Below are 19,680 nucleotides of genomic sequence, written 5' to 3'. Positions count from 1 at the left end.
GAAACAACGAAATCCAGTCATTTGCAACAAAATGGAGGAATCTGGAACACATCATGCTGAGTGAAATAAGCCAGTCCCAAAGGGACAAATACCATATGTTCTCCCTGATCGGTGACAACTGACTGAACACCAAAAAGGAAACTTGTTGAAGTGAAAGGGACACTATGGGAAACGGTGACTTGATCAGCATAGCCCTGACTGTTAACGAACAACTTAATACATTATCCCTCTTAGTAGTTTTTTTGTCTGTTCTACTTAATATGACTGATTTAATTCTGTAATTAATACACAGTTATTCTTATGTGTTGAAATTTAACTGAAATGTGATCCCTGTTAAACATAAGAGTAGGAATAAGAGAGGGAAGAGATATATAATTTGGGACATGCTCAAGCTGACTTGCCCCAAATGGTAGAGTTAGAAACATACCAGGGGACTCCAATTTAATCCCATCAAGGTGGCATGTACCAATGCCATCTCACTAGTCCAAGTGATCAATTTCAGTTCGCAATTGATCATAATGAAAGGACTAAGAGTCAAAGGGAGCACATAAGCAAGTCTAGTACCTGCTAACACTAACCGATAGAATAAATAAAGGGGAGAGTGATCCAACATGGGAAGTGAGATACTCAGCAGACTCATAGAATGGCAGATGCCCTAAATAGCACTCTGGCCTCAGAATCAGCCCTAAAGGCATTCAGATCTGGCTGAAAAGCCCATGAGAGTATTTCAGGCATGGAAAGAATACATTTTTCTATGCTTCCTAGTGGTATTAAATTATAATAGTAGATCACAAACATTAATTTAAAATTACTTATAAAATGTGCTACTTGAGTTAAATGATATATTTTATATATTATTCAGTTAACCAGAATTCCACAAGGGACAAATATATCCAGGTGATGCCTAGTTGCCATATACTAACTTTTTTTTACCAACTATGTGTTAAAGGATGAATGGTTCATAAATATCCATAAATGATGAATTTTCCATATTTATAAATTAAATGAACATACAAATGTATTTCACTGATAACGATCAATATTATCAATCATATTTGCACTAGCTCGGAAAAATAGGTGTCAAAAATTGTAGAAAATTTTTAGAAAAAAATTGCATTAGACCTAATGTTTGTATAAGAATACTGGACCTTGAGATTGGCAAAAATCAGTGCCCTGATGGGAAAATAGTGAAAATCTGTGACAAGATATGGGGACATTTGTTGGGTGTGCTTAAGAATATTGAATCTACATATTAATATAAACTGATAGGCTGATAGGAGCAATCCCATCCCTACAGTAGAGTAGCCTCCCAATGTCTAGAGCTCACGCAGAGATCACACCTGAGATGTATGTTCTATAAGTTGAGGTTTTTCATCTTAAAGTTTTGTCTATAATGTGATTTTATTTATTTATTTATTTATTTATTGACAGACAGAGTGGACAGTGAGAGAGAGAGACAGAGAGAAAGGTCTTCCTTTGCCATTGGTTCACCCTCCAATGGCCGCTGCGGCGCCGGCGCACCGCGCTGATCCGAAGCCAGGAGCCAGGTACTTCTCCTGGTCTCCCATGGGGTGCAGGGCCCAAGTACTTGGGCCATCCTCCACTGCACTCCCTGGCCACAGTAGAGAGCTGGCCTGGAAGAGGGGCAACCTGGACAGAATCCGGCGCCCTGACCGGGACTAGAACCCGGTGTGCCAGCGCCACAAGGCGGAGGATTATATAATGTGATCTTATTACTTTTAGACTAATAACAAAGATCAAGACTGAACATGGGCCAAAATGGAAATGAAAGGAAATGGATTATTCATCAAAGGGCTTGCAGAACATTACTAATACTCAGAAGAAAAATCAGGAAGACATGTGAATAAGTGTGTCTTAAATCTATTCTATTAGGAGGTGTGCAAATTCAAGGTAACATAGGTGAGAGCGAATTCACATGGAAAGACTCTACTATGACTCAGAATTTGATTTCCAGGCAATATTGCCAGAAATGGAACTTTGAATTTTGAAGATAAAATGGTTACAGTAAATGAATGGACATGCTGTAACAGCATTATGGTAGAACACATTGACTATGTGGGACCAGGAATTCTTTCCATCATTATGTATCCCTAGAAGACTCTGAGAACTCCCTTCACTGAATCAATGAGAATGTGTTAGTGAAGAGAGCACTGGAACTGCTGCAAAGGTCAGAAGTGGTTTGTCCATCATGGCCTAGGAGGATTATGGCAGACAAAGCCATGAATCAATGCTTACCAAAGTCTGTATTAATGATAACATTGTGACAAAGTAGAGTCCAGGTGGTAACACTTTACCTTGTCAAAGACAAGATGGATGTAATTCCAATTTGTGAAGCAATCCCAAAATGGTCTAACCCAGGAAGCTTTTCTTTAGGGCTCTGTAGATGTGGCTATGGTGTCCCTAGGTTCCAATAAGCAGTCAGTGAAGAAATTCCTTGCTTTATATTGCCAAATGGAAAGCTCTGTGGATGAAGCTGATGTTGGCAGTCATAAGAGTAAATCAGAAGTCATTCCACGAATCTCTATACCAGACTATTTCCCAGACAAAATATCAGTTAAAAGAGAGACTAGATCTTCTTGAGGCAAGAACTCTGAAATATCAAAACAAATTTTATTATAACTATTACTAGGCCTTTCTACTGCAACTTATGGTGACATATCAAAGTAATTATGCAGCAGAGGAATGGTAATTCATGGATTTTTTTTAGTTTGGTTAGAGGTTCTATATCGATACTGATATTACAGGTGTCAAATGCCACCACAGTACACTTTTAGAGTGAGATCATATGAGGGTGAGGTGATAAATGATGTTCACAAATGTGTTTGTGCTCTTACTTCATGGTCATTTCTAATAATCCTTAAACTGTAAACTCAGATGACCATACATACCAGCTTGCAGAAACCTTATATTATTTTCTTGTACTGCAGAATGCAAACTATCATTATAGTTAGTCAGAAGCAAAAGCCATTCCCTAAATAAAATGGTAGACTGGTAACATACACAGAGACATAAAAGTGGTAGTTTGATATTTGGTTCCCTCTTCATTTATGTTCCATGTTTGATACTGTCCCTAACTGGAAACTCAGCTGTACACGTGTTTGTTTAATATTGTTTATTTAACATTTTTGGACTTTACTATTCCCTAAGATTTCATGTTTTCTAGTCCAACATATTGCTGGAAAGGGGAAATTTTTAATACAAAATTGTTATTATTAATATGTTCTATTCACTAAAAAATAACCTAGCAATTTTAACACCTTTGTGAAAAATTACATTAGTACAAATTTGCAAACAGATGAACAACAATGAAGGAGGTGTGCTATGGGATTTCCTCAAGAATATTAATGCATTAGCTTTGGCAATGGAAATATGAAGAACTCATATTTGACCAGCCAGAATGCAGGAAAATAATGGCACCTAAATTCTATTAATGCAAAAAAAATCCATGTTCTCCGAGTGTCAACAAATCTCACAGAAATTGAGATGATGACAGAGAAAAATTACAAATCATTTTCAAAAATATTAGCATTTGAAACTAAAATAATTGCAAGATAATATAAATAACATTCCAATTTTAATATGATCATTTCAAAAGGTGGAAATTTGAACAATCAATATGTGTATATATTTAGTGATAGTTTCATGAGAGTAAATTGTCATCAGAACTTCTAATAGAACTCTGAGTTAAATTTCTTGCTGAACCTGAATATTGTACTCAGTTATGTCTTGAATACATTCGCCATATGTTAAATTGAAACTAAGCCACCCATAAGAGAAAATAACCTCTCCTAAAATATGAATAAATGTTAGAATTACTTTATCATCCTGAGGACAATCAACTCTGGTTACCATACTTTGGAAATTAATGAATACCACTGAAATCAGTTTTACTGCTTTTACTAGATTTTACTTTTGGCTCTGTAGGATTTTCACATCACCCTGGGCAAGATTTTTAATCAATTTTCTTCTTTTGAAAAATATGATGAGAATTATAATTCTTTCTCATAATGATATTTTGAGATTGGATGTAGCCATATAACCTAATAAAAGTAGCTATTCGTGAACTGAATCACTTCCGTGTTATGTGATCTTGTTGAATATTCTGATCATCAGGATTTATTTTGAATCACTAGTGTAATGATAATTTGTGTTGATAATGAAGCTCCAAAAATGCATTCTGAATCATCAAAGAAAGACCAGATTAGGTTCAAAATAGTTTTAGTTCCAAGTGACTCATCTGTCTCATTAATCTCCAAAATTAAAGCAAAGTCCTTCAGAGTATTTCTTCAGAGACACTCACACCCCATAGCATTCTTATTAATAGTTTTTAAAATATATTTCCTTTTTTTTGGCTTTGGTGGTAAAATATGCATGTTAAGATAGCCCTTTGAGTAACATTAAATAACAATAAGATAGGCCTGTACTTTCTACTAATACTTAGTAGGCAGCTTTGAGAAACACACACATATCCTTAAATATTTTCCTTGATCTGTACAACTGGAGTAATAATCCTTCTATCAAAATGTTGTTTAACAATGCAACAGTTTGCTCAGTTTAGGGCCTAGTAGGGTTGCAACTAGCTTTGCTCTCTTAAATATCATTATTTTGCTAATGGCTTTCACCTGTTATATTAATCATATTTCTGTTCAAAGTAACAAAAACGTATCCTTATTTTGTATCATATCTAGTGTAAAGATTTCCAACTTACTGTTGAACAGAAAACTGGGACACTCATTTAAGAACATCACTCTTAAACATGGCAAAATTTCTTTGGGTGATCTTAGGATTCTTATTCTGTTTTATTCATAATTTGTTCTTCAAATGAATGTAGTTCAGATTACTCATTTTGGGTTCATCTCTTTTTTCTTTTTTTCCTTTTCTTTCTCTTTATTTCTGAACTTAAATTTCTTCATCTGAAACATAATTTAAATGAGCCTTTGAATTTTAAGATTGAATTTTGAATAATACTTTTGGAAATGATCGTGAACAATGTCTTAGAAATAAATGCCATATAACATTAGAAATCCTCTAAAGTCTCTATAGCATGATATGAACTTTTTAATTAAACCTTGTTTCTTATAGCATCAAAATTGTACTTGTTTCCTCTCCCCAGAATCCTCAATTAATTACATTGTATCTATCATGTTAAATATTAAATTTTAATTACTGTATATAAGCCAGTCAACTCCACTGGCTGAGCAAACATTCATGACTCTCAATAACAACCCTAAGCTGGAATTTCATGATCTTCTTTCACTGTTGAAGCCCATATTGATATTTTCTTTAACTAAGATACTCAAATTTCATTAATTCAATGAATACTTATTTAGCAACTCACTCTAGGTATTTATATTGTAAAATAAGATATAATACTTGCATGTGGAATTCTAATACTGCAGATAAAAGTAGAAACATGCTTAGATGAACTGCAATATTTTATAAGAAGTGATATGGATGGCATATTTTTGTCATCCTGATATTTACATGTTGAAACTCTCATTTCAGAATGTCATGATTTAGAGATGAGGCTTTTGGGAGGTGATTAGCTCATGGGGCTGGAGCCACCATGATGGGGAAGTAGAGACATGAGGTTCTCCTCTTTCTCCTGCTCGCTTGTCAGGATGAAAACAGAAAATAGCCTCTTCATTTTCTAGGACGAGGGACCCTACCAGATTCTAGAGCTGCCAGAACCTTGATCTTGGGCCCCACGGACTCCAAAAACTGTTAGAAATAATTGTTGTATATGCTTCCTAGTTTTGTTTTTGTGATGTATTGTTCTGAACTAAGTCAGGAGGAATATTACTGATCATATCATTTTTTGTGATATTGCACTCTGGTTCTCTTGTATATTACATCAATTCTACTGAATTAAATTATACATTTTTCAAGGTCAAGGAGAATCTCATATTTTTAGTTTATGATTCGTTACAATTATTCACTATGCTGTGCACATCAAAAGGGCACAAAATAACATAATCTTGCCAACTAAAGAGAATGCTTACTATTGTTATTAGGATTACATTGCTTAGAACACTTAATTCTGATCTCTATTTTAAAAACAAATTTGAAATGTTTAAAGAGAGATGTATGCAAAGGCAATGTTACATAAAGGAGTTCACTTGGGAGAAAATTGGGGTTGCATTAAAGAAGAATTTTAAAAAGTTAAAGGATGATTAGAATTTAAAGAATTGAGTAAAGAATTAAGGGCTTCTGATTCATGTACTGATAACAAACTAATGTCATGCTAGGTTTTCCTAAAACTATTACCAGAGAAAATTAAGAGGAATACCATCTTTTTCAAAATAAATCAGAAAATATAAACAGAACCCTTTGGGGGGACTCAGTGATGACTTGAACTGGTGACAAGGAAAGGAATGGAGGTGAAAGTGTCTCTAAGATAACGGAATGAAAAGAATAATTTAACTTCATCATTTTTTTTCTCCAATTTTAGCACATAAAGAGAAATTTCCTGTAACAGCTCAGGTTTTCATAAAGGGAAGGGAAGAACCCAATGTCATGAAAATGCCTGTTGGGTTAAGGAATCTATAAAGTGGTTCTTTTGAGCTGCCCTTGAGCATTTTTTTCTTAATTTCTCCTGCTAAGAGTTCCAAAAGCTCAGAAAAAATGTCTTTGTAATGCTGCTTTTTGCCAACAATTAAACTGGAGAAAAACTGCAAAATAATTTAGTTGGCTACCATCAATGAGTGCTGCACGACATCCCTGTGATGCCTTGGCTTCCTTTACTAAGAGTCTAACCACAAGGCTAGACTTAGGCCATTTCCAGGAAACGTTGCTAGAGTGAGTAGTAAATACCTTCAAGGAATCTTGTACTGAAATGCCAAATGACGAGCTGAGAAACAGAAAACATTCTAAGCCAGGAGGATAAGCGGATTACACAAACGAAGGAGAACTCCTAGAACATGAATTTTGCATCTGGTTAAACTTTAAAATGTGTCTGCTATGATAAAAACATTCAATTTGAAATAAAACAGTAACATAAAAATAAAATTTGTATGTTGAAACATATTGTAGTTAAAGTATTCAATGGGATAAACAAAAGAATGCAACAGCTCTAGAAAATTACTGAACTAAAAACTAAGAGACAATCACATAGGAAAAAAATTTTCACAAAATACTATGAGAATACTTAGTTTAAACATGAGAATTATTTGAAGAAATAACAGTATATTTTCTCATAGTTAAAAATGATAAAATATTTAAAATCCAAACCAAAAATTTTATTGGATGGCAAACAGAAGCGACAAAAAAAATTCAAATTTAAGAACATAAGAGTCAAATGTAAAAACAGGGGCCAGTGCTGTGGCACAATGGGTTAAAGCCCTGTCCTGCTGCACTGGCATCCCTTCTGGGTGCTGGTCTGAGTCCCAGCTGCTCCACTTCCAATCCAGCTCTCTGCTTGGCCTGAGAAAGTAGTCGAAGATGGCCTCTTGGGCCCCTGCACCCATGTGGGAGATCTGGAAGAAGCTCCTGGCTCCTAGCTTCGGATTGGCACAGCACTGGCCTTTGCAGTCATTTGTGAAGTGAACCAGTGGTTGGAAGACCTCTATATCTGGCTCTATCTCTCTGTAACTCTGTCTCTCAAATAAATAAAATAAATCTTAAAAAGATAGAAACATTGAAACCTAAGAGATAATTTTAATGGTATATAAGGATGAAAAGAAAAACTTGAAGAGCCTATGACTATAAAGAAATAAGAAACAGAATGATACTTGAATTCTCACTTTCAATATTTGGGATGAAAAAATTGTTATGTTATATTTTGCAAAAAAAGGAGCCTGAACCTAGATTTACATCTATCCAAATTTTCATTCAAAGGTGTTCATCTAACAAAATATATATCTATTTTATAAACATAGATAGATAGATAAATAGATAAATAGATGTATATTCAGGCTTTTTAAGAAGAGCTTCTTAATGTGGTAAGAAATAAATCCAGAAAAATATTGCAATAGATATGGAAGGTTGAGTTATCCTTTATAATAACATTCTAGTAGTGACGGCAGGGGCTCATGTACTTGGGCTATCTTGTGCTGCTTTCCAGGGCACATTAGCAAGGAGCTGGATTAGTGGGGAGCAGCTGGGAATCGAACCTGTATTCCTATGAGATGTTGGCATTACAGGCAGTGGCAGCACAACGCTGGCCCATATTTTTACCTTTTCAAGCATTTAACATTTCTTTATAGTGAAAGTAGACAAAATCCTGTCTTCTGGGTTTTTAAATAGAGAAATATATAGTACATTAACATTTAAAATCACTCTACTGTGGCAAGAATGGCTCCTATGAGTAGTGCTGCAATAAATATTTTATTGCAGATGCCCCTTTGCCAGATGGGTATTATTCCCCTTACATATATACCCAGGAGATGAATCGCTGAATCATATGACAGTCCCGTTTGTAAGTTTTTAAGGAATCTCTACATTCTTGTCCACAATGGGTGGGCCAATTGACATTGCCACCAACAGTGTAGAGTTCCTTTTTCTCCGCATCCTCACAAATAATTGTTATATATAAGCTCTCTATGCTGTTCCTTTAGTCTATAGATCTGTTTTTTATACCAGCTTCATGCTGTTTTTTTATTTCTGTATCCTTGTAATTTGTCTTAAATTCAGGTAGTGTAATAGCTTTTGCTTTGTTCTTTTTTCTCAAGGTCACTTTGGTTATTTGGGGTCTTTTGTGGTTCCATACAATTTGAGGTAGTTTTTTATTTCTAGCTCTGTGAAAAATATTGTAATATTGATAGTGATTTCATTGAATCTGAAAATCACTTTGGCTAATATGCATTTTTTAAAAAGGTTTGTTTATTTGCTACATTCTCAGAGTATATATAGATATACTATACATATAGTATGTTCTCAGTTATTTATCTGTCTATCTATCTATTGAGAGAATCTACTATCCACTGGTTCACTTCCCAGGCAGCCACAGCCACCAGGGCTGGACCAGGCAGAAGTCAGGAGCCAGGAGCTTCTTCCAGGTCTCCTATGTAGGTTACAGGGGTCAAAACACTTGGGCATCTTCTGCCTTGTTTCCCAGGCCATTAGCAGGGAGCTGGATCAGAAGTGGAGCATCCAGGACACCAACCAGCACCCATAAGGGATTTCAGCATCACAGAATGCACATATTAACAATGTTGTTTGTTCAAATCCAGGAACATGGATATCTTTCCATTTATTTGTATTCTTTTCAATTTTTTCCACTAATGATTTACAATTTTCATTGTGGAGGTCTTTCACCTCTTCAGCTTTTCTCAAAGTGTTTATTTATGTACTTAGTTATTTTGTTGCTATTGAAAAATTAGGATGTTTTAATTTTTTTTTCAGACATTTTACTACTGGTGTGTAACAAAAGTACTTGGTTTTGTACATTGTTCCTGTATTAAGCAGCTTTGCTAAATGTTCTCACAGGAATCTTTGATGTTTTCTGTGTATATATACATATACCATCCTCAATCCTCAGAAAAAGTAGAAAGGTCAAATTGCACACTAAAAAATTCTTTCACTAAAGTCTCCCTTGAGCTCCAGTCCAACTAAATTACTTATTGTGACCTTCTGCCCCATCACAGGCTGTGCAGGCCTTATCACTATATACTTTGATTTTGCATAGGCTTGCTCACCTAATTGTATTGACTAGGCTAGGTATTTATCTCATTTCAGAGAAAATTCATGTTATCTCTTGCTAACTAAGGACAACACAGGATCATGTAACAACGCTTATTTGAAAGGGTGCTCATCATGGTCCTGTAACTACTACCATACAAATGATGGCCTCCTGGGAAAACAATTCTATAAGGTCCTGCCCCAAGAAAAACTCATTCCACCTAGAAGGCCACAGGTAGACACAGACTGTTGGTCCCAACCCCTTTTAGCCTTCACTTTAACTAACCCCTACCATCAGGCTTGGCAAGATAGGGTTGAGGGATCTGTCCCTTTGTATACGGGATATAACCTGTGAGATCCCCATGGCACCGTAAAAATTATCAGGGTCTACACACAGTTCCTGACAGCTCCCCTGGATGTGGTGGTTGATATCGTAAAAGAGTTCTCTAAACACTTACCCCAGCTAATTAACCAGGCCAAACTCCCCTAACACGGCTGCAACTCATCAATCTGTCTCTCTACTTAACAACTACCCAATTCTACTTTACCCTCGGCCCTTTACCAACAGCAATGCTTTATATGCATCCTCCTTCTGGAACCACCCACTGGGGCAACCCTACTCATTAATGTTCCTGCTTCTAGAAACTCCTGTACCCCCAATCCTCAGAGAGTCATCAGTCATCTTCCTCCAAATGTAGTGTTACAAAATAGAGGAGCCCTGGGCCTTGTAACAGCTGAAAAAGGGGGAACTTGTGTTTTTCTGGGAGAACAATGCTGTTACTATATTAATCAATTGAGATAGGTAGAGCAAAACGTTAACAAGCTCCAACAAACCACCACAGTCTGGGCCGGTGCCACGGCTCACTAGGCTAATCCTCCACCTTGTGGTGCCAGCACACTAGGTTCTGGTCCCGCGGCCTAGTTAGCCGCGGCGCTGGCCATTATATCCTTTTTTATTACAATTCCTTGCTCTTAATCTCCCTTAAATTCTTTTGTGTTTGTTCCTTCATCTTTTCACTAGTACCATTTTTCTTTTTGAATCATGTTCTTACAACTTAATTTTTCTTTAATTTTGGATTAAAGCTTTAATGTTGAAGGGATTTAAAAATATGAAAGTATATTTCTTTCCAGATGTGATCATATGAATATGTAGTTCATGTGTCTGATAGCTTGAATGCTTGAAAATATGCTATATTTAAGATGAGGAGACAAGAGCTCATCATCCACTGACTAGTTGACTTCAGAAAATTCACCTAATCTGTTGACATTTATAAGGTTCTTACTACATCTTTATTGTCTGTCTTAAGTGAAGTTCCCTGGAAGTAGATCATGAAGTTAGGCATCATATGCAAGTGATATGATAGAAATTCTCTCCAGGAAACTGGTAAGCAGTGTAATAGTACAAAGAAGGAAAAGGAGAAATCAAGCAAACATTCAATCAGTCTTAACATTTAGTGAATCTTTGAAATATAAATTGTATCTAGTGCTTGCCCAGACAAGAGCAAAAGTAATTGCGTTTCATACTCCAATAAAAGTAAATCATTACCTTATCTACCAGTGTTACCCAGGAGTCCAGTGAACATAAACTCTCAGTCCCTACTGTCCAGACAGTGCGAGCCTAACAGCCCAAGAAGTATGTGGCAGCTGACATATATGGCAGCTGGAGTTTTTGACAGCAAAGGACATGGATGCCCTAGGAAAAGGAATTCAGAAAAATTACAAGGTGTCTGAGGACACCTGTTTGGAGCACTGGCAGCATCCACCGCATCTCTCCAAAAGAAACTGGTTTGATGGGCCAGTAAGTTGCATTATGTTAAGTGTTGAAAAGGTGCAGGATGAAGTTCTGGGTTGGTGTTCTGAGAAACCTAACTCTCATAGGGGCTGGCTGCTAACACGGCAAAAAGGAAATCACACAGATATAAAATTGAGGCACCATCAACTTTTGCATGAAGCCTGGGTTGGCCAGTGGAATTCTATTGCATTGTTGTCTCTGCATTTTACTGTTATTCACGCAAAATAATCATGCAGTATTTTCTGATCATAGATCATAAAATTCAAGTGTCTTTTATTTATCCATAAGAGGTCAATCCTTTGTAGGAACTAGAGTAATCTCAAAAAACTGAAATATTTTATTAGCAAAATTAATTAATCTAATGTGCCATAAATGTTGAAAAAATAGAGATACTATGAGAAAAAAACAAAGAAACTTGTTTATTTATGTAAGTAGTATACCAAAGTGTCCAATTTGTTCAGTGAATTGTGGCTAATAGAAGACGCAGTAAAGTCTCAAATGACTAATTGAAAGCTTCATTTCTTTCTGCTTCCACTACCTGCTGAACGGCAGGAATGAAAAGAACATTGTAGTGGATATAGAAAAGGCAAAATGTAGACAAATAATAAATGAGGATGAGTAATTAGGGAAAAAATTTGAAAACAAAAAAGAAATTTAGGGTGTGTCTTTATTTCTGTTGTTCGTATTTTGCACCAAAATCAAAATAGAATGATATGTTCAAAAGGTGAATTCTTTTAATGCATTACAGTAAATTGGCTTCAAAATCAACTGATTGATTAGTTTGGTTTGTTGTTAAGCATAATAAGGTATTTTTTTAAATTTTTATTTAATGAATATAAATTTCCAAAGTACAGCTCATGGATTACAATGGCTCCCCCCCCCCATAACTTCCCTCCCACCCACAACCCTCCCCTTTCCCACTCCCTCTCCCCTTCTATTCACATCAAGATTCATTTTCAATTCTCTTTATATACAGAAGATCAGTTTAGTATATATTAAGTAAAGATTTCAACAATTTGAACCCACATAGAAACACAAAGTGAAAAATACTGTTTGAGTACTAGTTATAGCATTAAATCTCAATGTACAGCACACTAAGGACAAAGATCCTACATGAGGAGTAAGTGCACGGTGACTCCTGTTGTTGACTTAACAAATTGAAACACTTGTTTATGGCATCAGTAATCACCGTAGGCTCTTGTCATGAGTTGCCAAGGCTATGGGAGCCTTTAAGTTCACCGACTCTGATCATATTTAGACAAGGTCGTAGTCAAAGTGGAAGTTCTCTCCTTCCTTCAGAGAAAGGTACCTCCTTCTTTGATGACCTGTTTTTTCCACTGGGCTCTCACTCGTGGAGATCTTTCATTTATGTCATTTTTTTCCCCAGAGTGTCTTGGCTTTCCATGCCTGAAATACTCTCATGGGCTTTTCGGCCAGATCCGTGTGCCTTAAGGGCTGATTAAAAGGCCAGAGTGCTGTTTAGGACATCTGCCATTCTATGAGTCTGCTGTGTATCTCGCTTACCATGGTGGATGGTTCTCTCCCATTTTTATTCTATAGGTTAGTATTTTCAGACACTAGTCTTGTTTATGTGATCCTTTGACTCTTAGTCCTATCATTATGATCAATTGTGAACAGAAATTGATCACTGGGACTAGTGAGAGGTCACTGCTACATGCCACCTTGGTGGGATTGAATTGGAATACCCTGGTATGTTTCTAACTCTACCGTTTGGGGAAAGTCAGATTGAGCATGTCCCAAATTGTACATCTCTTCCCACTCTTATTCCCATTCTTATATTTAACAGGGATCACTTTTCAGTTAAGTTTCAACACTTAAGAATAACTGTGTGTTAATTACAGAGTTCAACCAATAGTATTAAGTAGAACAAACAAAAATACTAACATGGATAAAGTATTACATTGTACATCAACAGTCAGGGCAAGGGCTGATCAAGTCACCGTTTCTCATAGTGTTCATTTCACTTTAACAGGTTTCCTTTTTGGTGCAGTTAGTTGTCACCAATCAGGGAGAAGATATGATATTTGTCCCTTTGGAACTGGCTTATTTCACTCAGCATGATGTTTTCCAGATTCCTCCATCTTGTTGAAAATGACCAGATTTCATTGTTTTTTACTGCTGTATAGTATTCTGTAGAGTACATATCCCATAATTTCTTTATCCAGTCTACTGTGGATGGGCATTTAGGTTGATTCCAGGTCTTAGCTATTGTGAATTGAGCTGCAATAAACATTAAGGTGCAGACAGCTTTTTTGTTTCCCAAATTAATTTCCTTTGGGTAAATTCCAAGGAGTGGGATGGCTGGGTTGAATGGTAGGGTTTTATTCAGGTTTCTGAGGAATCTCCAGACAGACTTCATAGTGGTTTTACCAGTTTGCATTTCCACCACCAGTGGGTTAGTGTCCCGTTTTCCCCACATCCTCGCCAGCATCTGTTGTTGGCAGATTTATGAATGTAAACCATTCTAACCGGGGTAAGGTGAAACCTCATTGTGGTTTTTATTTGCATTTCCCTGATTGCTAGCGACCTTGAACATTTTTTCATGTGCCTGTTGGCCATTCGGTTTTCCTCTTTTGAAAAATGTCTATTGAGGTCCTTGGCCCATCTCTTAAGTGGGTTGTTGGTTTTGTTTTTGTGGAGTTTCTTGATCTCTTTGTAGATTCTGGTTATTAACCCTTTATCTGTTGCATAGTTAGCAAATATTTTTTCCCATTCTGTCGGTTGTCTCTTCACTCTCCTGACGGTTTGTTTTGCAGTACAGAAACTTCTCAATTTGATGCAATCCCAAATGTTAATTTTGTCTTTGACTGCCTTCGCCTCCAGGGTCTTTTCCAGGAAGTCTTTGCCGGTGCCAATATTTTGCATGGTTTCTCCAATGTTCTCCTATAATTTGATGTTGTCGGGTCATAGATTTAGGTCTTTAATCCATGTTGAGTGGATTTTTGTGTAAGGTGAAAGGTAGGTGTCTCGCTTCATGCTTCTGCACATGAAATCCAGTTTTCCCAGCACCATTTATTTATTTATGTATTTTTATTTTTTTGACACGCAGAGTGGACAGTGTGAGAGACAGAGAGAAAGTTCTTCCTTTGCTGTTGGTTCACTCTGCAATGGCTGTGGTGGCCGGCACGCTGCGGCTGGTGCACCGTGCTGATCCGAAGGCAGGAGCCAGGTCCTTATCCTGGGCTCCCATGGGGTGCAGGGGCAAAGCACTTGTGCCATCCTCCAATGCACTCCTGGGCCACAGCAGAGAGCTAGACTGGAAGAGGGCCAACTGGGACAGAATCTGGTGCCCTGACCGGGACTAGAACCTGGTGTGCCGGCGCTGTAAGGCAGAGGATTAGCCTATGGAGCCGTGGCACCAGCCTCCCAGCACCATTTATTGAATAGACTGTCCTTGCTCCAGGAATTGGTTTTAGATCCTTGATCAAATATAAGTTGGCTATAGATGTTTGGATTGATTTCTGGTGTTTCTATTCTGTTCCATTGGTCTTTCCATCTATTTTTGTACCAGTACCATGCTGTTTTAATTACAACTGCCCTGTAGTATTTCCTGAAATCTGGTATTGTGATGCCTCCGGCTTTGATTTTGTTGTATAAAATTGCTTTAGCTATTTGAGGTCTCCTGCGTCTCCATATGAATTTCAGCATCATTTTTTCTAGATATGAGAAGAAGGTCTTCGGTATCTTGATTGGTATCACATTGAATTTGTAAATTGCTTTTGGGAGAATGGACATTTTGATGATATTGATTCTTCCAATCCATGAGCATGGAAGATTTTTCCATTTCTTGGTATCCTCTTCTATTTGTATCTTTAAGATTTTTTAATTCTCATCGTAGAGAAGATCTTTAACATCCTTGGTTAAGTTTATTCCAAGATATTTGATTGTTTTTGGAGCTATTGTGAATTGGACTGATCTTAGCTTTTCTTTCTCAGCCATGGCATTGTCTGTGTATACAAAGGCTGTTGATTTTTGTGCATTGATTTTATATCCTGCTACTTTGCCAAACTCTTCTATGAGTTCCAATAGTCTCTTAGTAGAGTGCTTTGGGTCCCCTAAATAAAGAATCATATCATCTGCAAAGAGGGATAGTTTGACTTCTTCCTTCCCAATTTGTATCCCTTTAATTTCTTTTTCTTGCCTGATGGCTCTGGCTAAAACTTCTAGAACTATATTGAATAGCAGTGTTGAGAGTGGGCATCCCTGTCTGGTGCCAGATCTCAGTGGAAATGCTTCCAACATTTACCCATTCAATAGGATGCTGGCCGTGAGTTTTTCATAAATTGCTTTGATTATATTGAGGAATGTTCCTTCTATACCCAATTTGCTTAGAGTTTTCATCATGAAAGGGTGTTGAATTTTATCGAATGCTTTTTCTGCATTTATTGAGATAATCATAAGGTTTTTCTTCTGCAGTTTGTTTATGTGTGTATCACATTGATTGATTTGTGAACATTGAACCATCCCTGCATTCCAGGGATAAATCCCACTTGGTCTGGGTGGATGATTTTTCTGATGTGTTGTTGTATTCTATTGGCCAGAATTTTATTGAGGATTTTTGCATCTATGTTCATCAGGGATATTGGTCTATAATTTTCTTTCAATGCTGCATCTTTCTCTGGCTTAGGGATTAAGGTGATGCTGGCTTCATAGAAAGAATTTGGGAGGATTCCCTCTTTTTCGATTGTTCTGAATAGTTTGAGAAGAAATGGGATTAGTTCTTCTTTAAATGTCTGGTAGAATTCAGCAGTGAATCCATCTGGTCCTGGGCTTTTCTTTGTTGGGAGGGCCTTTATTACTGTTTCAATTTCTTTCTCAGTTTTGGGTTTATTTAGGTTTTCTATGTCTTCATGGTTCAATTTAGGTAGATTGCATGTGTCCAGGAATCTATCCATTTCTGATAGATTTTCTTGTTTGCTGGCATACAAGTCCTTGTAGTAATTTCTGATGATTCTTTTTATTTCTGTGGTGTCTGTTGTTACGTTTCCTTTTTCATCTCTGATTTTCTTGATTTGGGTCTTTTCTCTTCTTTTTTTAGTTAGTTGGGCCAATGGGGTGTCAATTGTGTTTATTTTTTCAAAAAACCAGCTCTTCCTTTGGCTGATTGTTTGTAATTTTTTTTTTTTTTGGATTCAATCCTGTTGATTTCTTCTCTAATTTTAATTATTTCTCTTCTCCTTCTAGATTTGGGTCTGGTATTATGCAGTTTTTCTAGATATGGCCTGGAAAGCAGTAGAGGTTGGCCGAAGTTCTTGGGCCCTTGCATCTGCTTGGGAGACCTGGAGGAAGCTCCTGGCTCCCCATTGGCACAGCTCTCAACAATTTTAAAGCACAGATACCCGCCTCCCTTCTCCCAACTCCAGTCTAACATTATCCAAAGTGATGCTCTATTCCTTGTATGAGGAGAAACTGAGAGGTGGCTGAAATAGGTAGACTTTTTAAACAGATTTATTTATTTTATTTTAAAGGTACAGTTACAGAGGGTAAGAGAGAGAGAGAGAGAGAGAGAGACAGAGAAAGAGAGCAAATCTTCCACCTGCTGGTTCACTCCCCAAAGAGCCGTAGTGGCCTGGGCTGGGTTGATCTGAAGCCAGGAGCACTTGGGGCCATCCTCCTCTACTTTTTCAGGCACATTACAGGAAGCTGGATAGGAAGTAGAGCAGCTGGGACCAGAGCATGAACCCATATGGGTTGCTGGCATCCCAGGCAATAGCTTTACCTGCTGTGCTATAGTGCCAACACCAATAGGTAGACATTTAACATCATTTTACATATTTTGGTTAACAAAGAAGGAGGCAAATTCCTTCTAGATGAATCAAATTCTATTTGTGAATTATGGGATGATAATTTATTATTCATTATTCAATCCTACCAGAATAAGTGGAATGATATCATCATACTGCCTTGGCCAAGGAAACTGATATCTGTAATTTGCAAAATCCATGAAACCTTCCTAGATGTCTTTTGTATAAAGTTTACAAATTTCATAAATGTTCACCTATAAAGATGAATATCAGCAGTTGAGGCATATGGTATTTAGTTGACTTTCAGATATAAGGCTTTCCTACTTTCTGGCACTATGCTAAAATTTTCTGAGCCTGACATTCTTTGTTTTAAAATGAGTTAATAATACTTTGCAGAATTAATTTAAGAATTAAGTGAGAAACACAACATGCCAATCCCACTCTTTAAGTTTTTTGAAAGTAAGATGTAGAACAATGGGCCTATGTCCAGCTGTAAATTAGAATTTCTAGAGGGTAATATTTAGATCATTAATTCTAAATGCTTAAAATCAATTCAGAACAATTAATTCTGAATCTTTCAGTGTTAAGCTGGAAATGAATCCAGTTCTATATCTACATGAATCCACTACTCACAAAAAGGTTAAAAACATTTGAAAGGTAAAGAAATTTCAAGTTTCTGTGTTTCAATTTCAATACCATTGTTTTTCTGTGGTCTCTGTTCCATTTTATTTTATTCTCTTTCCAAATGTAGAACTTGGATAAAGGTAATTTGCAAAACTCCTGAGATATTTACAAGTGAAATGTATCAGTTTTCAGACATGTGGTAGTTGCATAATGAATTGCAGCTCTCATTCATTTTTGTTCTCACTACTCTTTTCTTTCCTGACCTGGACTTAGCTTTCCTTTTCTCTGCATTTCTATCCCAATCATCTCCTGAGCTCCAGCTTTCCCTGGAGCTTTGCAAGCAAGTTTATTTCTCATCACTCTTTGTTCTACTTAATTTCTCTGAAGACTTTGCTTAAGCAGCAAAGTTAAAGCAACCATTTATATACAGTCTTCCACATTTAATTAGTCTGTATTTACCATCATCATATTACTAATAATTTATGAAATTATCTTTTATTTGTGCATATACTTTTTCTATACCTCACTATGAAAAATAAATTTATCATCATGCATTTTGCACCCAGTGCCTAGAACTTATTATGATTTAGAAGGCATTTGTATGTAGATTGAAAGCATTAAATTCTGACATAAAGTGAAAACCAAAGAACATTAGAGAACACAAAAGTTATTAAGTCTGTTCAAAATTCTTTAACTTAAATCACTTATCATAACATATTAGCTGCATTCTTCAAATAAATTGCTCGCATTGGAACTTCAGTTCTAAGACCTTCCATTTACAAACTCTGTAATTTTGAGTAAATAGTTTCACATGTTCTCCAATTTGCTCATATGTAAATTTAGACATAAAGTCATCTGCATTTGCTGTGAGGTTTAAATGAGTTAAATACAAGAAGTCTTCAAAAAGTTCACAGAAAATGAGTATGAAAAACAATGCATGGTTTTGTTTTGTTTTAAACTGAACCAAAATAAACCAACTCCATTTTCCAAATGAACTTTTCAAAGACCCTTCATACACATAGAACACTTGGGAGAGAGCTTAACACATGTTAAGTACTCAATAAGTATTATTTTAGTCTTATTACATCTGACTTGTTATTGATTAGTACCAAGTGATTCAAACAGATTTTGTATGAAATCTTTACAACCATAGAATGATACTTAGAGGGGTTTGAATTTACTGACCTTTGACAATAAAAGTTAGGCCTACGTCACTTCAAGGTACAAATTTATAGAGAAATTTTATTTTTAATTTCATGTTTCATACTGCTCAAGTAGCTTACTCTGACTATCTCATAAAAATTTATAAAGAGTAATTTTCAATTTTTGCTTTGCACAAGATTCACAAAGTATTTTTCTAAATTCAGATTCTGAATCTCACAGTTAACAATATAGAATCGATTGCTTTGGTACAGTATTTGGAATTTTTCAAGGATCCTGATTGTGAATGAAATGGAATAAAAAACACATTAAGAAATGTGATAATTAAAAAGTAGACATTTCTGGACCATATTTTGAGATTACATTATATTCCTAAAGAGCATAAAGGCCTGGTTTTAGAAGACATTTTGTAAAATAGCTACACTTTTCCTCAGTTCTTCTCACCACGCATATAGATACTCCAGTTCCTACAGTGAGAACTAACCTGTGCTTGCATGCATTAGCAAATTAAGGCTGAGTTAGACATCTTTACTTTTTTTTTTTTTTCTTAACACACTGGAATTATTTAGATGTTTTGCAAAGGAAAGGTTGTTTTCTTTCACATTGAATAGGTCCTATTGTTTTACTCTCTGTGAAAACTGAAGAAAAAGCACTTTTTAAGCACTCTGCTTGAGATTATGTCATATGGAATCAGTGGGA

Source organism: Oryctolagus cuniculus, chromosome 9 (genome assembly GCF_051225735.1).
Source record: "Oryctolagus cuniculus isolate XC-2025 breed Fujian yellow rabbit chromosome 9, ASM5122573v1, whole genome shotgun sequence".
In the NCBI taxonomy this organism is placed as follows: domain Eukaryota; kingdom Metazoa; phylum Chordata; class Mammalia; order Lagomorpha; family Leporidae; genus Oryctolagus; species Oryctolagus cuniculus.
This window is presented reverse-complemented; position numbering follows the sequence as displayed.